General features: G+C 32.8%; 1 pseudogene; it reads left to right on the top strand.

Moving 5' to 3' along the window:
* Positions 1-4,246: 4,246 nt before the first annotated feature.
* On the top strand, positions 4,247-5,539 carry LOC149566235 (LOB domain-containing protein 11 pseudogene; annotated as a pseudogene).
* Positions 5,540-5,876: the final 337 nt, after the last annotated feature.

The following is a 5,876-nucleotide window of genomic DNA, read 5'->3' as shown; positions in this document are numbered from 1 at the left end:
CTAAGCTATGGGACCTAACCATCCAATCTTGGAAGGAAAAATGGATTTTGATAGTAGGTAGAGCCACCATGGTCCAATACTTTTTGTGAGCCCAACCTATTTATCAATTATTGTGTATGACCTCCCTTCAAGTAAAAGAGAGAAGATCAATAAACTTTTTTGAAACTTCTTCTAGTAGGGGTCTAGGGACAAAAGGAATTTTTCCCTACTATATTGGTATAAAGTGTGCAAAGTTAAAGAACAAGTATGTGTGTGGGGGGTGGGGGAAGGGATTGAAAATATCAAATCTCAAGGGAAAACCCTAGGGGTTAAATTATAAATGGATGTTGTTTAGGAATCCTCACCTTAAATGGGGAAATATTTTGTTTCAAAAGTGCCTTTCCAACCAAGATCCCAATACTATATTCAAAGAAAAATCCACTTCGAGGAGATCTAGGATTTGGAATTTCGTGATGGAATGCAGAGACTTAATCCAAGACAAGCTTGTTTAGAATCTAGGTGATGGAAAGGATGCCTCTTTTTGCCAGGATTATTGGAGAGGCTAAAATTATTGAACAAGGAACACCTCTTCTCTCATACTAGAGACATCTTGAGTCTTTTGTGGGGTAACAAGGTCAAAGATTATTTGGAATTTGATTTGGGTGGGGTGGGATGGAACTAGAGAAACATTGGGGACCTTGAGTTCCTTGAAATAGAAAAGGGTACCCTCATGAAGCTATTGGAAAGAAAAAAGGTGACCTTTAAGAGGGGTCAAGAAAAATTAATTTTGGATGGATTCCCAAGTGGGGAATACAACTCCGAGATGGGTTACAAGAATGTAGTATCTAAAGTTTTGGGTACTCAAGATAAATTTCCTACTAGAATGTGTTGGGACAAGGCTTGTTTCCCCAAGGAAAACATCTTCACATGGCTTGTTCTCCACAAAGAGTACTAATAGTAGATAAATTCAAAAGAATGGTTTATCAACCTAGTAGATGCCCTCCTTGTGAAGCAAAGGAGGAAATCTAGATGATCATTTACTCTTGAATTGTCCATTCTCAAATCAATGTTGGCAATGGCTTTGTTCCCAATAAGGATGGACCTCAACCTTTCCCAATTCCATAAGGAAAATTCTCTCTATGTGGCCCTTCCTTAGAAATGAAGTATTTTTAGCAACTTATGGATTAAAATCCAATCAATTATCTTATGGGAACTATGGAAGAAGCATAGAAATAGAATCTTTCAGGATAAGAAAATGGATGTAAACCAACTTATTACCAAAATTTAGGCCTCATTTGTTGAGGTGACCAACAATAGGATCTAGAAATATTCCCTAAAAGAGGCAATGATATGTTAACCATAAGTGGGAGGCATGCTCTTAGAATACCCCAAAATAGGGATGGCTCAAACTTAACTTTGACAAAACATCAATTGGTAATCTAGGAAAATTTGGCATTGGATGTAATATCCATGATGTGAATGGTAGGGAAATAGCCAATATTTCTAAGGCTATTGGGGTTGCAGTAAATAATTGGGCAGAACTATCTAGATTGGTTGATGGTTTAGCCCTGTGAAAAATATTGGGTTGGAATCTTGAAATTGAGGGAGATTCAACAATTATTATCAACACCCTTCATAAAGGATCCCTCCAAAATTGGTGATTAAATGCAGTATAGGCTCAAGCTATTTACTATTGTAAACACTTTTATAAGACAACTATTAACCATATTTACAGAGAAGGAAATTATAGAGAAAATGATTTATCCAAGTTAAGATTAGATGGTTATCTTTCTCATACTTAAAACTTACTAGGCCCCTCATGTTCAAAATATTAGTAATCTAGATGACCCCAATGAACATAGCATCCCAAGAGGGAATGACTAGATAGAAATATACATTGTGGAAGATAGAGTTGGTGTCTGGGAATATGAGTCTAAGGTGAATTCGAAGGTTTTGGAATCCTCTAGTCTAGACCCAGTGGAAACGAGCATTATGATGTAGAGTCTCTTTCCTTCCATTTTATGCCAGTAGATTAAAATCCAGGTTTATCTACGTAGTAGTTTACTGTAATAGTGTTGGTAACAAGCATCCTTCAATGATATAAATTGATAATCTCATTGTGTCAATTATGCTCTCAGCCATGAAATGATTATCATGCTCTATTATATGTATTTCTATTGAATCCAATATATATTCACTTATGGTTAAGAATAATTCTAGTATCACTTTGTGTGTTATTTTCCATGCCCATGGTGTATTCATGTATCTTAATTTTATAGTGCTTTATCACTAACAAATATGCAAGTCGTAGTGCTTAAATTGAATACAGATCTTAGTTTGAGGCAAATCAAGAGGAGAAGGAAAACAAAAACAAAAGAAAAGCAGGATTTTTTTTAACTTGGTATTAATAGAACTAATCAACTTAATCTTAAAGATATGACGTCACTCTTATGAGGATTGGCTCCTAATAAATTAGTTGTATTTATGCTCTTTATGATGTATCAAAGGTTTTTAGGTCATTTCTTTATCATAAAAAAATTAACATAAATATAAATATGCACGTTATATTTTCCCATATAATAAAAAATAATATATTAATATTATATGTCTAACATTTTAATATTTACTATTTTAAATTATATTGAATTTAAAAGAAAATATATTTAAAATATTATAATATAAGCTTATATATGTTCAATGTAAACATTACATGTAATATGTATCTTATAGATAATATTAATCAAATATAAACATAATATATTATATTATGAGGTGGTAACTTCTTAAGATGAGATAAACCTCAAATATTTTATAGAAGATCTAAGATGAAAAATTAATATAAAGCACATATAAAAATTAAATATTACATTAAATTTAAAAATAAATTAAATATTAAGTTGTAAACTAATGATGTGTAGCTTTATTTTCACCAACTTATGGCTTTGTGTGCGGAGAGAAGTGCACAGAGAATAAAGCAATTTTTTTAAAAAAAATTGTGATTGTTTCAATCGTCTTCCAACAAATCAATGCATATTTTCATATTGGTTGTAAAACACGATTCACTCATTTCAATAAAGACTATTTTCAATGTAACAAACTTATCATAAGTGGGAGGTATTTTCTACAATAAGTCAAATTGTGATATCACAATCATAATTCAACTTTATAGTTTTTAAGTCAAATTCATTGACCGATGTTTTATGAGTATTCATGGTTCACAAGAACTCATCTCTCATGAGCATAAATAGAACACTTAGCACTAATTGCATCTAGATGACGCTCACATAGGTGAAGCACTGAGACTTGCCAAGGGTTGCCCAATACTACTCTAGTTCAAGTGTGTTCAACCTCGTGGTTTCCTCCAAAGTTAAGTCTACTTTGTTGGCAACCCCATTTGCAAAACATTCAACTTAAGCGTTGTGCCTTTTAAACCATTCATTAGAAAGCCTCTTAAGCTCATCATCTGATAAGTAGGAACTCAACTATGTAAATTTTGAGGTGAAACTCATTCACTCATGTTTCATGAGTATTGGTTCAAAAGAACTGATCTTTCATTAGAATGAATGAGACACTTAGCATTCTTGCCTTTAGGTGATGTTCATGGAGTCAAAATAGTGAGACTCTAGCCATCCCAATACTACTCCAAGTCAAATATACTTAACCACAAAGTCTCCTTCACAATTAAAACAATCTTAAATTAATATCAATTTTTTTTCACTTTAATAAGAAAAACACCTGTATCACATGAGAAGCTGACATGATTTTCTGAGGGAAAAAAATGGAAGTGAATTGGATTAACTCGAAAAGTAGACCCAGTTGGTGGATGTGATTATTAGTAAAGAAATATATTTCCAGCTAACAACTAAGTGCGAGTAAAGAAATATATTTTCCCCTTTTTCTTTGGCCTTACGATTTTTTAAGGAATATAACCAGCATGTTTCCTTTCTATAACATATAATATGTTTGCAGGTATCTCCATTACCATAGGACTAATGACTATTTAGACTTGCAATGCGTGCCCACAAATGTCCATTCAGTTCCCATCTTTTTTACAGTTGTAGAGGAAAATCACATTTTCTATTCCAGTCGAAGAAAAGATCAAATAGATCGGTATTGGTATTGGTTAATTTAAGAATAACACACCTAATCAAATGTATGATTCTGATAGCTCATCTGTTGGCGACAAGGAAATTGTTAATTAATTGTCTCCCACTTATGGATTTGATATTATATATTCCAAGTAATTTAAGATTGTAACGTGACTTATATGATTCAGAAAGTTCAAGGGATGTCTGGGACTGTTTATCCTTGTGCATGCTGCAAGATTCAACATAGGAAATGTGGAGACAAATGCGTTCTTGCTCCCTATTTTCCACCAAGCGATCCTCCAAAGTTTTTAGTAGTACACCAAATTTTCGGAGCAAGCAACATAGTCAGAATCCTTAAGGTATAGAGCATAAAATGCTTTTTCAAGATTTTGTCATTGAATGTCATTAAATGGTTATCATTTGGCGTTGATCATTATTGGAATATAATGGATTTGGGATCTGTTTAAGTTCATTCTTTACAAAAGTTTTGGGTTTTTATTATGATCTCTGTTTATAGTTCATATTTTTGTGTGCGTGAACTGTCTCGATTTGGTTTGTGTCATTTTTTTTTTATGAAGGGTTCGGACTTGAAGGCACAAAGGCCACCACATAGACTTTTTAAGAATCCGATACAGGCCCACTCGTCCCTGAAACCTCTTCGGCTTAGAGCCAAGGACTGAGGAAATCACCTGGGGCAGATCCTGGCCTCATCGCTTATGATGTCGGAGCCTTGCACTGAGCAAGACTTGATCCCTGTGGGCTTTTGTGAGCCATTCAACTTAACCAGTAGACCAAAGGCCCATTGACATGTCATCTCTTTTAAGTTTTGGTGGAACTTAATTTATATTGTACAATATTTATTGATAGTTATTGTTAGTTGGAAATCTTTATATAAACTTTTTCAACTATAGGTGCCTTATAATCTTATTTTTTAAAAATTGAAATAATACCAATTAAAATATGATCTATCATAAATAACATATTGTGCATAATTTTTCAATAACAATATTTTAAAACAAAATTAATGATCTATCAATTAGAAAAGAGAAATCAGATCCTATTTACGATCTACCATTAAAATAAGATTACAATAAAAAGTTTAATTTTGATCATAGATCATCAAGTTCCATTGCAACATTGCTGTTATCAGAAATATGAAATGTTTTGTAATTACAGAATATTCCGGTTGAGAATAGAGGCGATGCTGTACCTAGCATGGAGTATGAAGCAAGTGAGAGAGTAGTTGATCCAATCTATGGCTGCTCTGCTGCACTTTTTCGACTGGAAAAGCAAGTATTACACCTGCAATCACAACTAGAAAACACACAAGCACAACTCTTCAATGCACAGGCTACTCTAAGGTCTTGTCCAATTGGGTTTTCTAATGGTGGGGAAGCAGGAATACATTGGGTGTCTCCGAAGATATAGTAAAACATATTGATGACATTATCATTCTGCAAGATGGTCAATAATTGTTGGGATTGTAAGGCATGTAACTTGGAGGAGCTTGTTGTATGAGTAGTAGTTGAGAAGAATGTATTTCTAATGAGAATTAATAGTACATGAAGTACTAGTTTCATCTAAGTGATGTTCACAAAAGTAAAATATTGGATATTCATATTTATGTTTGAAATATTTTATTATATTATTTAATATTTTAGTGTAGTTGAAAAAATAACTTTTACAATCTATCTAAACATGGATCCTAGAAATCTAATTTTTTTAATGTTGGATCAATTTATTTTGGAAATATCATTTTTTATTATTACAATGAACATGTCTTGAGTACTCTAAAATGTCTAAGATATG

Source organism: Cupressus sempervirens, chromosome 3 (assembly GCF_028749045.1).
Source record: "Cupressus sempervirens isolate cs-2001-9-10 chromosome 3, ASM2874904v1, whole genome shotgun sequence".
NCBI classification, from domain to species: domain Eukaryota; kingdom Viridiplantae; phylum Streptophyta; class Pinopsida; order Cupressales; family Cupressaceae; genus Cupressus; species Cupressus sempervirens.
Note: the sequence above shows the minus strand (reverse complement) of the source record. Positions and strands in the feature narration are given on the sequence as shown.